At 48.0% G+C, this 15,922-nt stretch overlaps 1 pseudogene across 1 annotated transcript in view; it reads right to left on the bottom strand.

The window, feature by feature from the left end:
* LOC146756861 (uncharacterized) overlaps positions 1 to 14,014 on the bottom strand; it is a 31,791-nt pseudogene extending 17,777 nt beyond the window's left edge. Inside the window, exons 1-2 of the transcript XR_014937153.1 lie at positions 12,626 to 14,014; positions 11,618 to 11,692 (exon numbers count right to left, since the gene is read on the bottom strand). The product of XR_014937153.1 is annotated as an uncharacterized LOC146756861 (transcript). The remainder of the gene's footprint in view (positions 1 to 11,617; positions 11,693 to 12,625) is intronic.
* Positions 14,015 to 15,922: the final 1,908 nt, after the last annotated feature.

Below are 15,922 nucleotides of genomic sequence, written 5' to 3'. Positions count from 1 at the left end.
GTGCCACCTGTAGGTGTGTGTGTATCCCTACCCTCTATGCAGTAAATAACCAAGTGTATCCAGCCACCTCCGATCCTGTTTGTCACTACTAAATCACTACAGCATATCCCTATTATATCAACAAATATAAGCCTGTTTCTCCCTTAGGAGTGTATACTGTGTTTCGATCCACCTGTGACCAATGGGGAAAGTCTGTAGGATGGCAAGAAGGGAAACAAACTGACAACAAGAGACATTAAGTGCATCCCAAACTCTTCTGTGAATGACTGCTTATTGTCTACCTTTGCTGCAGGAATGGGAAAAGGGAGTTTTATTGGAGGTCTGAGTGGTGAAGAAAGTTGAGAATATACAACAAGGACAGTCTCTGCCAACTGGGGATCTTTCGACTGACAGCAAGCACGCCTAAAGGGGACGGCTACCCAGGAAAGAGCTGCAGAAATACTGTTAGAATATGGTATGGCCATCCAACCATCCAGCAGGAGGTGCAGAAAAGCACCCGGTTCATGGATGAACACTGTGAATGCAGCCCCCAACACACAAACACAGCAAGCCTCAGCGCAGATGGCAGCTGCCAGCAGAGCAGCCTGCTAGAGCACTGCCTCTACAGATCCGTGAGGGGAACAACTGGTGGCAAATGGATTAAATCCTCTGGCAGATGTCTGTACATCCTCTCAGGAGTGGAAGTAGCCTTGGGCTTGCTGAAATCAACCAAGCCCTCATAAAAGGGTTTGGAAAAGTACTTTGTGAAGGAAAATGATGTAGTTCTCAAAACCACCTACTGCTGATGTTACCTAAAAGTGATGAGGGCTCACATTCCTTGTGTAAGGAAGTGCAAAATGGCGAGGAGTCAACTGGATTTTACACACTTCTCAAATAAACAGGATGGCTTACTTAAACACAGAAACAAATCAACAAAACATCCAAAAAACTCCTGAGAAGAGAGAGTATCTGACAGCACTGCAGCCAAACCAGCCTGTGATGGTCACTACCATAACCAGACAATGCTGTGCTGGGAATTTTAACCGAACCAGGAAGGGAACTAACCAAATAGTAGCAGTGCTAAACAGAACAATTATGGCATCGTGGACTTATCCCTCTTTGTGATGCCAAAGACAATGCACAACACACCAGGAAACACTCCAGCAATAACAGATGAATGGCCATAAAACTGCAGTACACCGACTGCACTCAATAGCAGGGAACGCTCTCAGCAGCGCCTGCCCTTTGCAGAAGGCAGCCTGGGCTGTGCTTTACTGACCTGCTGCTGCTCGGCCGTGTTCTCAGCGCGTGCTCCAGTCAGCCCACAGGCTGCCAGCTTCTCATCGTCTGTTCCAGAGCCCAGTGCCGGAGCTGCTGCAGATGCTGAACGTGCTCAGGGCCCGCAGCTGTGTGCTCAAGGCATCTGCAGCTGCCGGGACAGCCTGAACAAAAGCCTTGCCAGGGCTTTGCACAACCCCAGCTGAGGCATCAGGCAAGCGCTCAGCAAACAAAAGGTAACGCCATTTCAAGGGTCGCTAGAAGCACGTGTTGCCCGCAGGGTCCCCGAAGGGAAGCTGGGAACTGCCGGGGAGGAGAAGCAGGGGGAGTGGAAATTCCCTCTTGGGTGCTTCACATTAAGACACTCCAAAGGAGGCACCGGGGAGTTTAAAGCTTCCATCAATCCACGCGTGCAGAGCTGCAGAGCGAGGCCGTCTCGTGTCACCCGTGGCCCAGAGGAAGAACTGCAGCCCCAGCTGCGCTTTGGTACAGAGATCCAACCGGGCAGCAGAGCACGCTGACCTCCTCTGCTCCCTTCCTCACTGTCCCAGCTCCCAGCCCGTTCCCGTGCCCCTCGGAGCCCAGCCCGGGCTGCATGAACTGCTGCCCTGGTTGCAGCCCGTCTGGGCCAGCAAACCTGCTGCGCTGAGCGGGAGCTGGAGCCGGGACCAGGGTCCCGCCTGGGGTACGGCAGTGCGGGTTCCGCCCCGTCCGGGGCCGCTCCCCGCTCCTCTCCCGGTGCTGCTGGCAGGGGCAGGAAGCGTGCGCTCCTCTGCACGAGCCACGAAGGGCACCTACCTTGGGTGCGGAGCAGGCTGCTCCCAGCTCTGGTGCAGGTAGCCGGGCTCCTCGGAGTCGCGTAGAGCAGAGGACGCCGAGTGCCCTCAGCCCGGAGCTGGCCGCAGGACGGCCTTGGTGCACCTCCTGCCACCGCGGTGCTGCCCGGATGGCTTCCAGACAGGCTCTCGCCTCTTCCGCACAGGCTCAGGAAGGCAGGAATTCCCACAGCGAGCACGCCCGGAGCTCGTTCTCATGGCACATCTGCCCTCGGGGGAGGGCGATGGGAGGGGTGTAGGGGAGAACGGTTTGAGGGAGGGAGGAATGGGGGCTGTGTTTTGTTACGCTAATGAAGCATCGCATTCTGCCGGCTCTCTTTGCTTCCTTCGGTGGGGACATTCGCACACCCTTGTGGTCAGACATCCCTCCCTTGCTGTCCTGGCGTTCCTGTTACTCCTAACCCCCACGAGTATGTCCCAGCAAGATGTAATCTCAGGTACAGCACCAGAGGACATTGTATGTTGAACAGAACTCTTGCAATGGAACCGAGCTGTGGGTAGCAGCTTTACCTAAAAGCTGCTGTAAGAATATGACTTTCCCCAGACTGATTATGTCCCTTCATGACTTGAGGGCATTAGAGTGCACTGTGCACCGGTATCCACCAGTGCCTTATATTTCTATGGTTAGGATGTGCCACAGAATCCACACAGTCCAATAAACGCTGTTATCCCTCTCCCCGCTATGACTGAGGGCAGGACCCATCTATTGGTTATCTGTGATGACTGGAGCAGCTGTACTGGTGGTTGGTCTGTTTTGTACTTCTCTCACCCATGCTCGTAGTAAAGGAGTAGGCTGGTCATTCCACTTCCTCATGTCTTCTCTGTGGTCACATGACATTATGTTGTGGAATATTGACAGCAACATTACAAAACCATGACAGCGGTTCAACCAACACAAGTACCCACCCAGCAGAAGACTGTGCCCTGTGTCCCACGTGACCTCTGCATGGAGCTTATGGTTGGCAGCAATATGGTTGAGAGTCTCTGGGAATGGATTTAGGAACAAGGATTTAGGAACAAGGAAGTGGGAGTCTACTATAAGCCACCCAGTTAGGAGGATGATACCAGTTCACTATTCTTTAAGGAACTAAGGGATATGTCTGGAACAGCATCACTTGCCCTAGGTACTGTAGTCCATCGGTGCTGGTCACTTGTTAAGAGGGGAGGTTAAATGTTCATCAGTTGAAGTTATAAAGTACATGGAGGACACAACAAGTTGTGTAAGTTGAATAAAACATGGGATGACACAAAGTACAAATGTCTGAGTTACAACAGCACACAACACCAACTTGTCACAGACAGCAGCCTATTGTTCTGCAGGAGTGGTGACACAAATATTACAGAGCAAATAAAGGAAAACTCAGAGGGGAACGGAGGCTCTGCATAAATAGCTGATCCAACGGATTGTGGCTCGGGATTTATATGGCACCACTGAACAGGGAACACAGCAATGGAAGGTTTGCTTAAAGAATAATCCTAGAACGGGCCCCAGGGTCCCATGGGACAAATAGGGAAGGGAATTTTCCTCAGGCAAGAGTGGCAAATGGATTCGTCAGTTGACAAAGGGAAGGTGACCGATGTCATTTACCTGGACCTGAGCAAGGCCTTTGACATGGTCCCCCATCACATCCTCATCTCCAAATTGGAGGGAAGTGGATTTGATGGGTGGACAACTCGATGGATAAGAAATTGGTTGAAAGGCCACAGACAGAGGGTGGTGGTCAATGGCTCTATGTCCGGGTGGAGGCCGGTAAGGAGTGGTGTCCCCCAGGATTCTGTCTTGGGACCGTTGCTCTTTAACATCTTTGTCAATGACATCGATGAAGGAATCAAGCACACCCTCGCAAGTTTGCTGATGACACCAAGCTGAGTGGTGCGGTCGATACGGAGGGAGGAAGGGATGCCATTCAGAGGGACCTCGACGGACTTGAAAGCTGGGCCTGGGTGAACTTAATGAGGTTCAACATAGCAAAGTGCAAGGTTTAGCACCTGGGCTGGAAGAACCCCAGGCATCTTTACAGGCTGGGAGGAGTGATCCTTGAGAGCAGCTCGGCAGAGAAGGACCTGAGGGTCCTGATGGACGAGAGACTCAACATGAGCCAGCAGTGCGCTCTGGCAGCTCAGAAAGCAAACGGGATCCTGGGCTCCATCAGGAGAGGGGTGGTCAGCAGGGATAGGGAATCGATTCTCCCTCTTTACTCCGCTGTTGTGAGGCCCCATCTGGAATACTGTGTCCAGGTATGGAGCCCTCAGTACAAGACATGGAGCTGTTGGAAAGGGTCCAGAGGAGAGCCATGAAGATGATCAGGGGACTGGAGCACGTCCCCTATGAAGATAGGCTGAGGGAGTTGGGCTTGTTCAGCCTGGAGAAGAGAAGGTTGCGGGGTGACCTCATTGCAGACCTTCAGTACCTGAAGGGAACCTATATCCAGGAGGGGAGTAAACTCTTTGAAAGGGCTGATAATACCAGGACAAGGGGAAATGGATTTCAGTTGAAAGAGGGTAGATTTATGTTGGATGTTAGGGGAAGTCTTTTACTAGGAAAGTGGTGAGGTACTGGAACAGGCTGCCCAGGGAGGTTGTGGATGCCCCGTCCTTGGAGGTGTTCAAGGCCAGCTTGGATGGGGCCCTGGGCAACCTGATCTAGTAAACATGGAAGTTTGGTGGCCCTGCCAGGCAAGGGGGTTGGAACTTCAAGATCCTTGAGGTCCCTTTCAACCCAGGTCATTCTGTGATTCTGTGGTTTCTCTGAACTCCCAAGAAAAAGGAGTGTTTCGTTCTTTGCTAGTTCTGACCAATGCCTTTTCGGGATAGCCATAAGTCACTTTCTCCCTTAAATATCAATATTCATACCTTTCCTTCTCTTTCTTCCCTTCCTCCTCTCTTCCTTTCCTTCTCTTTCTTTCCTTCCTCCTCTTTCTTTCCTTCCTCCTCTTTTCCTTTCCCTTCCCTTCTGACAACAGTGCACTCAGGCAATTCCATAGCCAGGAATGTGTCACTTCAGCCAACTGCTTTTCTCTGAGGAATTTGTCTCCGAAGCCTGGAAAGGTGCATTATTGATTTGATGTAATGTTCCCCATCAGAGCACAACTCATGTCTGTATTTAAAGCGCCTTCCCTTTTATTTACATTAAAAGGAAAATGGAAAGAAAAGTGAAAAGAACAGAAAAGCAAAAAGTCCAAAAACTGAAAAGAGTGGAAAGAAAGGAAAAGAAAAGAAGGAATGAAAAAGAAAAAGAAAAAGAAAAAGAAAAAAAAAACCAACAAGAAAAACAAGAAAAAAGAAAGGGAAGGGAAGAAAAGGAAAAGAGAAAATAAAGACAAAGAGAAAACAAAACAGAATGGAAATTTCTACATGAAAAGAAAAAAAAATAGTAATAAAAAAAGACAGGGAAAAAATGAAAATTGAAAAAATAATAGACAAAAAAAGGAAAAAAGGAAAGAATATATGAAAAAAAAGAAGCTAAAAGAAAAGGAAGAAGGGAAGATTAAGGGGAAAAGATGAGAGAAATGAGATAATTAATGAGAATAGAAAAACAAAACTCATAAGAAAAAAAAAATGAAATGATAAATGATTGTCAAAAAATAAAAATAAAAATAAAAAGGAAAAGAAAACCGATTAGGAATAAGAAAATGGGAGAAAGAAAAGAAATGCAAAAAGTCAAAGTAAGTGAAAGAAAAAAGAGAAACTATCAGAAAAGAACAAATAGAAACAATGTGACATGCAATTCAGAAAAATACTGCAAAAGGAGAAGTAGAATAGATAGGAAAAAGTAAAGGATAAAAAGGGAACTTGAAGGCTCAATAAAAAAGATAAAGGGGGAAAAATAGAAAAGAAGATAGGAAAAGGAAATAAAATAAGACAAAATGAGAAACGGGAAGGGAAGGGAAGGGAAGGGAAGGGAAGGGAAGGGAAGGGAAGGGAAGGGAAGGGAAGGGAAGGGAAGGGAAGGGAAGGGAAGGGAAGGGAAGGGAAGGGAAGGGAAGGGAAGGGAAGGGAAGGGAAGGGAAGGGAAGGGAAGGGAAGGGAAGGGAAGGGAAGGGAAGGGAAGGGAAGGGAGGGGATTCCGCAATCACTAGCACCTTAGGGTTTTGTAATGTTGCTGTCAATATTCCACATCATAACATCATGTGCAGTATGGATCATTAAAAAGTTCATACTCCAGTTCCGTGGAATAACAACATCCCGAATACTCAGATCTCAGAAGAAAACTACGTATCCCTGAGGACTTTGCGGTCAGAAATAAGTCACAGGAGGAGGACTTACTTAATCTCTCTCCCAGGCTGGAGCTCTCTCTCTCGGACTCTTGGAGAGTGGGAAGCATTCCAGACATGTCACCTAGAGTTCACAGTAGGCCTCTCAGATTTCGGAGACTCTCTCTATTTTGTTCGATTTATTAGCCTCAATCCTATTGTATAAAATTGTGTTACCTTGTATTCCAATATCATATTTAGTAAAATAAGTTTTCCTCCTTAGACTGCTGCCACTGTTCTCTTTTCCCATTCCCATTTTTCCCTTCCCTTTCAGGCCGAGGGCCTACAGGGCAGCTGCCCCCTGTCACGGGCACAGCTAAATCTAGGAAACCAGTGACAGATTTTGGTGGAGATGGCAGGCAAAACCTGCTGCTTTTTAGCTTTTAGAGCACACCTCTCTTTGCTCTCAGAGAGCTTCGTTAGGGGAGTGGTATCTTTTCGTAGCTGCTCACTGAGAACGTGACCTTGAAAGTCCAGGCGGACTGTCAACATTCAGGGGTAGCTGTAAACTCTGAGCATTGCTGTCTTGCTTTTGTAAAGAAAACAATGGGATTTCTTTCTCTCCCAGAGCACAGCTAGCTAGCTCTGACTTTTACAGCGCCTGCCAGCTACTGCCAGCTATGAGTCTGCTCTTTATTTTAGGAACACTGCATAGGGGATTCAAAGCCATCATGTTTGTTGGAACTTACTGGCCCCTTCTTAATTTTTTGATTTCTTGTTATGGAATATACGCATTATACAACCAAGTAAGGGTGAAAGTAGGAATCAGATAAACAGGGGCCTTTCATGAAGATTAAGTATCATAGGCTTTGGGGAATGTCAGAAGAAAAGGACCAGTGGGACATGTTGACATTGCTATAGTTACAATACAGCTGGGTCTACAGTTAAGACAATACAGCTGGGTATATATAAGGGAAAGGTAGCCAAAGAATCTGGTTTTGACTGATGGAGTAGAGGAGCTGGGTCAAAGCAACCTGAGGAAGACTTCTGACTTCATCCCAATGACCACCGGAGCAAGACCCCCACTATGGACCGCACACGCGTCAGGAGGAGGGACAGCATGTTAATGAGTTCCCAGAAAAACAATGAATACGTTAATGATTTCTCAGAAATTTGATGAATATATATACACTTGCTCTATAACTTTGTAACGCTCCTGCCTTTCGGAGTGCATGATAGGAGGAGTGATCCCCCATGTGCCCAGCGCTGAATAAACACATTCCAGCTTTATAACCTATCTCTGGTTATAGAATCTGATTCTGCACATCAAGGGCACTGATGGAGACACCTGCATGGTACTTCTATGCAATGTGGTATGATGTAAATTTTGGCACTTACATCCCAGATGGAATAGTTACTTTTACAGTGGCTAATTTCACGATTGCTAATTTCACAGCAGCTAACTTTACAAACACCACAATCTTCAATCTGGTTTCCAGGCTGTCTTCTCAGATTGCCACACGTTTTTCGAAAACTGGGTTAGTGTTCATACTCGTATTCATACTCACATTCATGTTATCAATATCAATGAATGTAATCCTCTCAATTCGTTTTATGCGGAAGGTTCAAGCCAAAAAAGAAAATCCCCAAGTCAACTCTCATCAGTGACAGGAGGCACCAGTAAAAATATCAGTTGCCCCTGTGGAAGGCAAGAAATGGAAACAGGTGTCCTTGGGTCTAGAATGAAAAGAAGGAGAAGCAGAGGAGGAGGCAGCAGAAGATCCAGGTGCCGGGTCTGGATCGGTACTGAGAAAGGCAAAAGGAAAAACTAAGAGGCACGAAGAAGAGAGTGATGAGGAGGAAATCTCTATTACCGTTCGTCAACCGCTGAAGTTGACTGAAATCCAGGTCTCAAGTAAGGAGTTTACACGGCGTAAAATGAAGGTCTCTTGCCTGGTTGATTCAATGCCGGGAGAATGGGGCCAACAGCCTGTCTCTAGGTGGCAACGAAACTCGCCAACTAGGAAGCATTGCCAGAGACCCAGATATCGACAGAGGGATTAGCAGATGTTTGGATGGAGCTGCCACCCTCTGGGACCGACTTAACAGCCGTGAGGGAAATGTAACCCTTCAAGGATGCTTTGAAGTCTCAGATTATTAAGTGGGATACCATCGAAAAAGGTATCCAGTACCTGAGCGAAAATGGCCATGGTGGAAATGTTGTATGACCCTGATCCACAAGACCGTGATCCTGAGAGAGTGAGGTCCAAGCCTAGCATGTGGCAGAAACTCACAAGTACAGCACCAGAAAGATACGCACGGACCCTGGTAACAACATCTGGAAGGTACAAGGACCAACAGAGAAAATCCCGAGTTTTTGAACTGATTATGACACTTCAAAACTACAAAAAGCAGCTCCCCCCACTGCGCGCTACAATTTCTGACATCTCAGGAGTAGAAGACCGACTGGATGAAATGCAAAAAAAACTGTTTGCATCTAGTAATCGTGACAAACACGTACAAGTATCAGAAACATTCGATGAAGATCAGAACGATCAAGGAAGTCTACTGAAGCAGCTGATCAAACTAATTAAAGATGATGAACACTACTCCCCACCTGTAAGATCAAAAGACTCAGCTATTAGACTCACACACTTTCCAGCTCGAGCAAGGAACAACAGTAAGATTGAACGGCATGTTTCCATGTGGCGCTACCTATGTGACTGCGTAGAAGACATGAGGAAGTGCCACGACCAGCCTACTCCTGTACTACGAGCACGGATGAGAGAACTACAAAGCAGATCAACCACCAGTACAGTTGCTCCAGTCATCACAGGTAACCAATAGAGGGGCCCTGCCCTCAGTCTTGGTGGGGAGAGGGATAATAAGAGTTTATTGGACTGTGTGGATTAAATGGTCTGGCACATCAGAACCACAGATCCACCACTGCTGGATACCGGTGCAAAGTGCACTCTAATGCCCTCGAATCACAAAGGGACAGAATCAATCCATATTTCTGGAGTGACTGGGGGCTCTCAAGAATTGACTGTATTGGAGGCCGAAATAAGCCTCACTGGTAAAGACTGGCAAAAACATCCTATTGTGACTGGCCCAGTGGCTCCATGTGTACTTGGTATTGATTACCTCAGAAGGATCCGAAGGGGTATTGATGGGCCTTTGGAATAGCTGCTGTAGACATGGACAACGTTAAGCAGCTGTCTGTTTTGCCTGGCCTGTCAGAGGACCCGTCTGTTGTGGGGCTGCTACGAGTAAAAGATCAGCAGGTACCGATTGCTACAAAGACAGTGCACAGACGGCAGTATCGCACCAACAGGGATTCCTTGCTCCCCATTCATGATTTGACTCGCCAGCTGGAGAATCAGGGAGTGATCAGCAAAACTCACTCACCTTTTAACAGCCCCATATGGCCAGTGCATAAAGCCAGTGGAGAATGGAGGCTGACGGTAGACTACCGTGGCCTGAATGAGGTCACACCGCCACTGAATGCTGCTGTGCGGGACATGTTGGAACTCCAGTATGAGCTGGAGTCAAAAGCAGCCAAATGGTATGCCACCACTGACATTGCTAATGCCTTCTTCTCCATTCCTTTGGCTGCAGAATGTCGGCTGCTGGGGTACTAAGCTGTCTTTGCAAGGATTTATGAGTGCATACAGTAGTTCTGAGTAGATGGAGTGTTCTAGAACGTCTGAGTAAGGCCTGCAGATTAAGAGTTAGTGGGTGGGGGGTTTAGTTAGGTGTGTGTAGAGGCTCTCTCGCGTGCATCGGGATTTGCGTAGAGGGTGTACGTGTCTGCACAGGATTTAGGATGGTATATAAGGAGTGTGACGCAGCAAAAAAATGAGAGAAGACATCATGGCATCCATGTTTGTGTCTCTCCCCCGGAAAGTCAAGGTCCTGGGATAAGTCAGGTTAATTTGCAGATACGTCAGTAGGCCACAGTTTGCCTTCACCTGGAGGGGCATTCAGTATACTTGGAACCGTTTGCCCCAGGGGTGGATACACAGCCCAACCATTTGCCATAGGTTGGTCCAAACTGTACTGGAACAGGATGGTGCTCCTGAACACCTGAAGTACATTAATGACATTGTTGTGAGGGGCGATACAGCAGAGGACGTTTTCACAAAAGGAGAGCAAATAATCCAAATTCTTTTACAAGCTATTAAGCAAAGCAAAGGGCCTGCCCAGGAAATTCAGTTCCTAGGTATAAAGTAGCAGGATGGACATAGTCACATCCCAACTGATGTGATCGAAAAACTCACTGCCATGTCTACATCAACTAGCAAGAATGAGGCACAGTCTTTCCTGGGTGTAGTAGGCTTTTGGAGGATGCACGTTCCAAACTACAGCCCTACACCTTTATCAGGTAACACAGAAGAAGATTAGTTTTGGATAGGGCCCTGAACAGCAGAAGGCTTTTGAGCAGATTAAACAAGAGGTACCCTGTGCCGTGGCCCTGGGGCCAGTACGGATTGGACAGGATGTAAAGAACATCCTCTACACTGCTGCTGGAGAGAAAGGTCCCACTCGAAGTTTGTGGCAAAGAGCCTCAGGAGAGACCTGAGGCTGAACCCTGGGATTTTGGAGTTGAGCATACAAGGAGTCCGAAGAGTGCTACACTCCAACTGAGAAGGAGATCTTAGCTGTGTATGAGGGGATTCAGGCTGCTTCCGAAGTAGTTGGTACTGAAACACAGCTCCTTCTGGCACCTCGACTGTCAGTGCTGAACTGACAGTAAAAGCTGTCCAGCTGGCCTTAGATGTTGCTGAATGGGAGAGGTGGCCAGTGTTGTATCTTTATACTGACTCGTGGATGGTGGCAAATGACTTATGGGGGTGCTTACAGCAGCGGGAGCAAAAGAACTGGCAGCGGAGGGGAAAACCTAGTTGGGCTGCTATGAATATGGTTATAAAGGTGCACCATGTGGATGCGCATTTGCCCAAGATTCGGGCTACTGAAGAACAACAAAACAACCATCAGGTCTATTAAGCTGCCAGAACTGAGGTGGCTCAAATAGACTTGGACTGGCAGAATAAGGGTGAATTATTTCTACCTCAATGGGCCCATGAGACCTTGGGCCATCAGGGAAGAGATGTGACATATAAGTGGGCCGGAGACTGAGGGGTGGACTTAACTATGGATGCTATTGCGCATGTTATTCGTGACTGTGAATCATGCCATAATTAAAGAAGACAGGAGGATGAAACCTCTCTGAGAGGAAGGACGATGGCAGAAGGTTAAATACTGGGAGGAGTGGCAGGTTGATTATATCACCTTGCCACCATCTCACAATTCTAAGTGTTATGTGCTTACCATGGTGAAGGCAACCACTGGGTGGGTTGACACATACACAGTACCCATACTACCACCTGAAACACCATACTGAGTCTAGAGAAGCAAGTCCTGTGGCAACATGGCACCCCAAGAGGATCTGAGTCTGATAATGGGACACATTTCAAACATTCCCTTATAAATACAGTGGGTTTATCAAATTCCCTACCATGCACCAGCTTCTGGTAAAATTGAACGATACAATGGGTTGTAGAAAACTATGCTGAAAGCAATGGATGGTGGAACACTGAAGCACTAGGAGAAGCATTGGTCAGAAGCCACTTGGTTTGTCAATACTAGAGGATTTAATTGTTAATTGTGATGATCCCAGCCAATCCAGCCCCCTGCATACTGTAGAGAGAGATAAGATCCCTGTAGTACATGTAAAGAACGTGTTGGGAAAAGCTGTTTGGGTCCTTCCAGCCTCTGGAAAGTGCAAACCTGTCCATGTAGAACTGTTTTTGCCCAGGGACCTGGGTGCACTTGGTGGGTGATGAAGAAAGATGGGGATGTTCAATGTGTACCACAAGGAAATTTGATGTTGGGGGAGTGCAGTCAGTAATTCTTTGGGTATATTTGTATATAGACCTGTGTGTATAATGCATTTTAATTTTTGTTTATTTGTATATATGTATGTCTTTCAAGCATGATGTAGCAATGTAGATAAAGGGGTGGAATGTCAAGGTTTGGTAATTTCTTCACTATGGGTATTCCACATCATAACATCACGTGGAGCACAGAGAAGAAGAACTACACATCCCAGAGGACCTCAGTTTCAATTAGACTGTATTATATTGTGTAATCTTGCATCCCGACATCATAGTTAGTAAGGTAAGTCTTCCTCCTTAGATCGTTGCTGCTGCTCTGTTTGTTTCCCTCAGCCAGTTCCCATTTCCCTACACCTTTTCCCTTCCCATTTTTGGGGGGCGGGGAGCCCAAAGGCCTGCTAGCCCCCTGTCATGGACATAGATTCATCTAGATAACACCGTGAAACTCTCCTGTGTGGATGCTCTGAGGCATCTTGAATTCTGAACTCCCTTTGAAGCTCTTACCACACTCAGGTCACTTTAAGGGTCTCTTTTCAATGTGCATGCTCTGATGCAGCATCAGCTTAGAACATCTTTTAAAGCTCTTCCCACACTCCGAACACTTAGAGGGTTTCTCTCCTGTGTGGATGCGCTGGTGGCGCTTTAATACAAAACTCCATCTGAAACTTTTCCCACACTCAGGACATTTAAAGGCTTTGTCTCCCGAGTGGACATTCTGGTGCTGCTTCAATTCAGAGCTCCTTGTGAAGCTTTTCCCACACTCAGGACATGTATAGGGTTTCTCACCTGTATGGATGCGCTGGTGACACTTCAAAACAGACTTCTTGATGAAGCTCTTCCCACACTCAGTGCACTTATATGGTCTCTCTCCTGTGTGGATGCGATGGTGGTCGGTGAGGTCGAAACTCCTTTTGAAGCTCTTCCCACACTCAGTGCACTTATATGGTCTCTCTCCTGTGTGGACGCGATGGTGGCAAGTGAGTCTGGAACTGCTTTTGAAGCTCTTCCCACACTCAGTGCACTTATATGGTCTCTCTCCTGTGTGGACAAGTTGGTGCCTTTTGAGTTTACAACTATCTTTGAAGTTCATCCCACACTCTGTGCACTTATATGGTCGCTCTTCTATATGGACAAGTTGGTGCCTTTTGAGTTTATAACTATCTTTGAAGTTCTTCCCACACTCAGCACACTTGTACATTCTCTCTCTTCTGTGGATACACTGGTGGGAAGTGAGGTTCCCAGTGTCCGTGAAATTCTTTCCACAATCAGAGCACTCGAAGGCTCTCTCTCCTGTGTACATGCACTGATGGCCAGTGGGGTGGACTCTCCTTTTCATGCTCTCTGCAGAATCACAGAACTCGTAATGCCTCCTTGCTGAGTCCATGCACTGGTGGTTAGTGATGCTGGAATCTGTTTTAAAGCTTTTCTCACACTCAGTGCACGGATTCTGCTTTTTCATCTGGCGCGCATCCTTGCTCCTGGTTTCCTCAGGCTGCTTTGGACCAATGGTGAAGTCCACTGGCTTCCTCAATGTCATTCCCAGACGCTTTCCCAGGGGCTTCTTGATGTGCTCACCCGGACCTTGCTGCAGGCCTTCATGGGCATCCCTTCTGATTTCTTCCGCAAACATGTGACCCCACTGTCTATCTGCTACACAACTTCTCTGCAGAACCTCCTTTGCATTTTTGATCCCACCAGCTGCCGGATGACAGAGAAAATGCAGCAATAGCACACGGTGCCCAAAATAAAACAAAGGCAGAGAAGGCTCTTACAGCCCCAACATTCCCCTTCCCTCCACCATCTCACCTGGGATGAGGTCTCCTGGCATGGCCTCAGGGCTACGCACATCTGTAGTGTTGTGTGTTGGGGGCACATCTGGGATCCAGGGGTCTTCCCCACTTTCAAGCAGGGAGATCACCACGGGCTTGGGTCCTGGAAATGGAGCTTCAGGGAGAGAAACAGGGAACAAGAGAGCATTTCCCTCATTCTGGCACAGTGCCTGTTCAACAGCTCACTCTGTCTCCCTCCCCAAGGAGAAACCACCATTTGGGCCTGAATGACACCACGCCTACAGCTTCCCTTGGAGCAAAGAATGCTTTGACGTCTCTGAACATCATGAAGGGATATTTTTTCATTCAAATTAACTTTACAACAGCTTATTTATTTTCTTACAATCTACCAGAGGTCAAGGCATCAAAATGTTGACGGCAATTGCATGGAAAATCCTCAATTCCAAAGCCGTAACCAGGGAGTCATCTGTGAGTTGGAGCTCGTAGCACCATGCAAAAAACAACACAAGGGCTGGTTTTCTCCCTCCTGGCTGATGCCTGCTTGCTAGCACTGACTCTGCGGCTTTGATCACAGTGCCGTGCATACTAATCCCTTCTGAAACTCATGCTTCTCAGTATCTCCTTTCTTGCAGGCACTGTGGTGTTAGTCAATATGTAGCTGCATGGCCATTATTCAAGGCCCAGCTTGCAGAGGCTCATTCTGCACAGCCAAAGGTGCCCTAACGAGGAGGAAAGGCAGACAAGCTCTCACCCAGCGAGGCCACGCACTGGTACGTCTCCAGCATCACGTCCCGGGAGAGCGCTCGCTGCGCAGGGTCCAGCAGCGCCCACTCCTCCCTGCTGAAATACACGGCCACCTCCTCAAAGCTCATGGGCTCCTGCAAGCAAAGAAGCACCTTGCTGGGAACAGCCAAGGCCCAGACAAACAGCTCGCACAGAACAGAACCTCCCATCCCAGCTGCTTCTCTGTCCCCAGCACACACATGCTGCGTGAGGGCATCTCCCTCTTCCCCTGCATTCACATCCCTGGCCATTTGGCCTCTCCTGCCTGCTTCCCCAACCCCTACCTCAGCTAGATTTGTTGCAGCGATTTGCTACTCTCCTGCAGGCTGGGATGATCACGGCTGGAAGGCAGAAGTTGAACTGGAGCCTGCAGGGAGAAGAGAAATGGCAGGGGAGCTGTGAGAGAATGCAGCAGTCCCAGTCCCAGTTCAGCCCTTCTGCAGGGCGCTGCCTGGCCTTGCAGAGGAAGACAATGAGCTGCAGCACAGGAAACAGTCTGGCTCAAAGAGATGAACCGTCACAAAGCTGTCTCAAACTGGGAGGCTGAAACAACTGGTAGCTGACACTTAGTTCAACAGCCGAGACTGAGCTGGGGACTAAAGAGAAAGCAAGGCAAGGAGGCAGCCATCTTACCCCAAATCAGGGAGCAGCCCAAGTGCCCCTCCAGCTCTGCTGCACAGCAGCAGGCTACACTGCAGGACCGCCCTCAAGCAGGGCTGTCTCTGCAGCTCACACCTGCACAGAGATCCCTTGCAACTTGACGTCAAGACTCCTTCTCAAAACAGACTTTCTGCAAGACACCTGTGGTTACTTTGGAGCTTTCTTGTGTTCTCTAAGGTTCAGCCTTAGAGGGACTGTGCAGGTATGATTCCTTCCACACAAACCCTTGAGCACGCTTGGGACTAGGAGAGGATCCAGCCACATCCTAGTGAACAGCGATGCAAGAAACAGAGGCTCTGGTGGAATTTAGAACAAAGGGGGGCTAGAGGGAAATAGTTATATGTAGTTTGTAGGTGGGAAAAGGAATGATCTAGTTAGAATAACAAGGAATGGAGACAATGGCTCTGGGAGAGCAGGAAGGATGCAGATAAGAAGTGAGATCTCCCTGAGACACCTGGGGAGGAGAGGATTAGAAGTTTAAATATCAGAAGAGGAGTTGCATCTCC

This window comes from Coturnix japonica, chromosome 25 (assembly GCF_054131305.1).
Source record: "Coturnix japonica strain WE chromosome 25, WE-NBRP24, whole genome shotgun sequence".
Lineage (NCBI taxonomy): Eukaryota > Metazoa > Chordata > Aves > Galliformes > Phasianidae > Coturnix > Coturnix japonica.
This window is presented reverse-complemented; position numbering and strand designations above follow the sequence as displayed.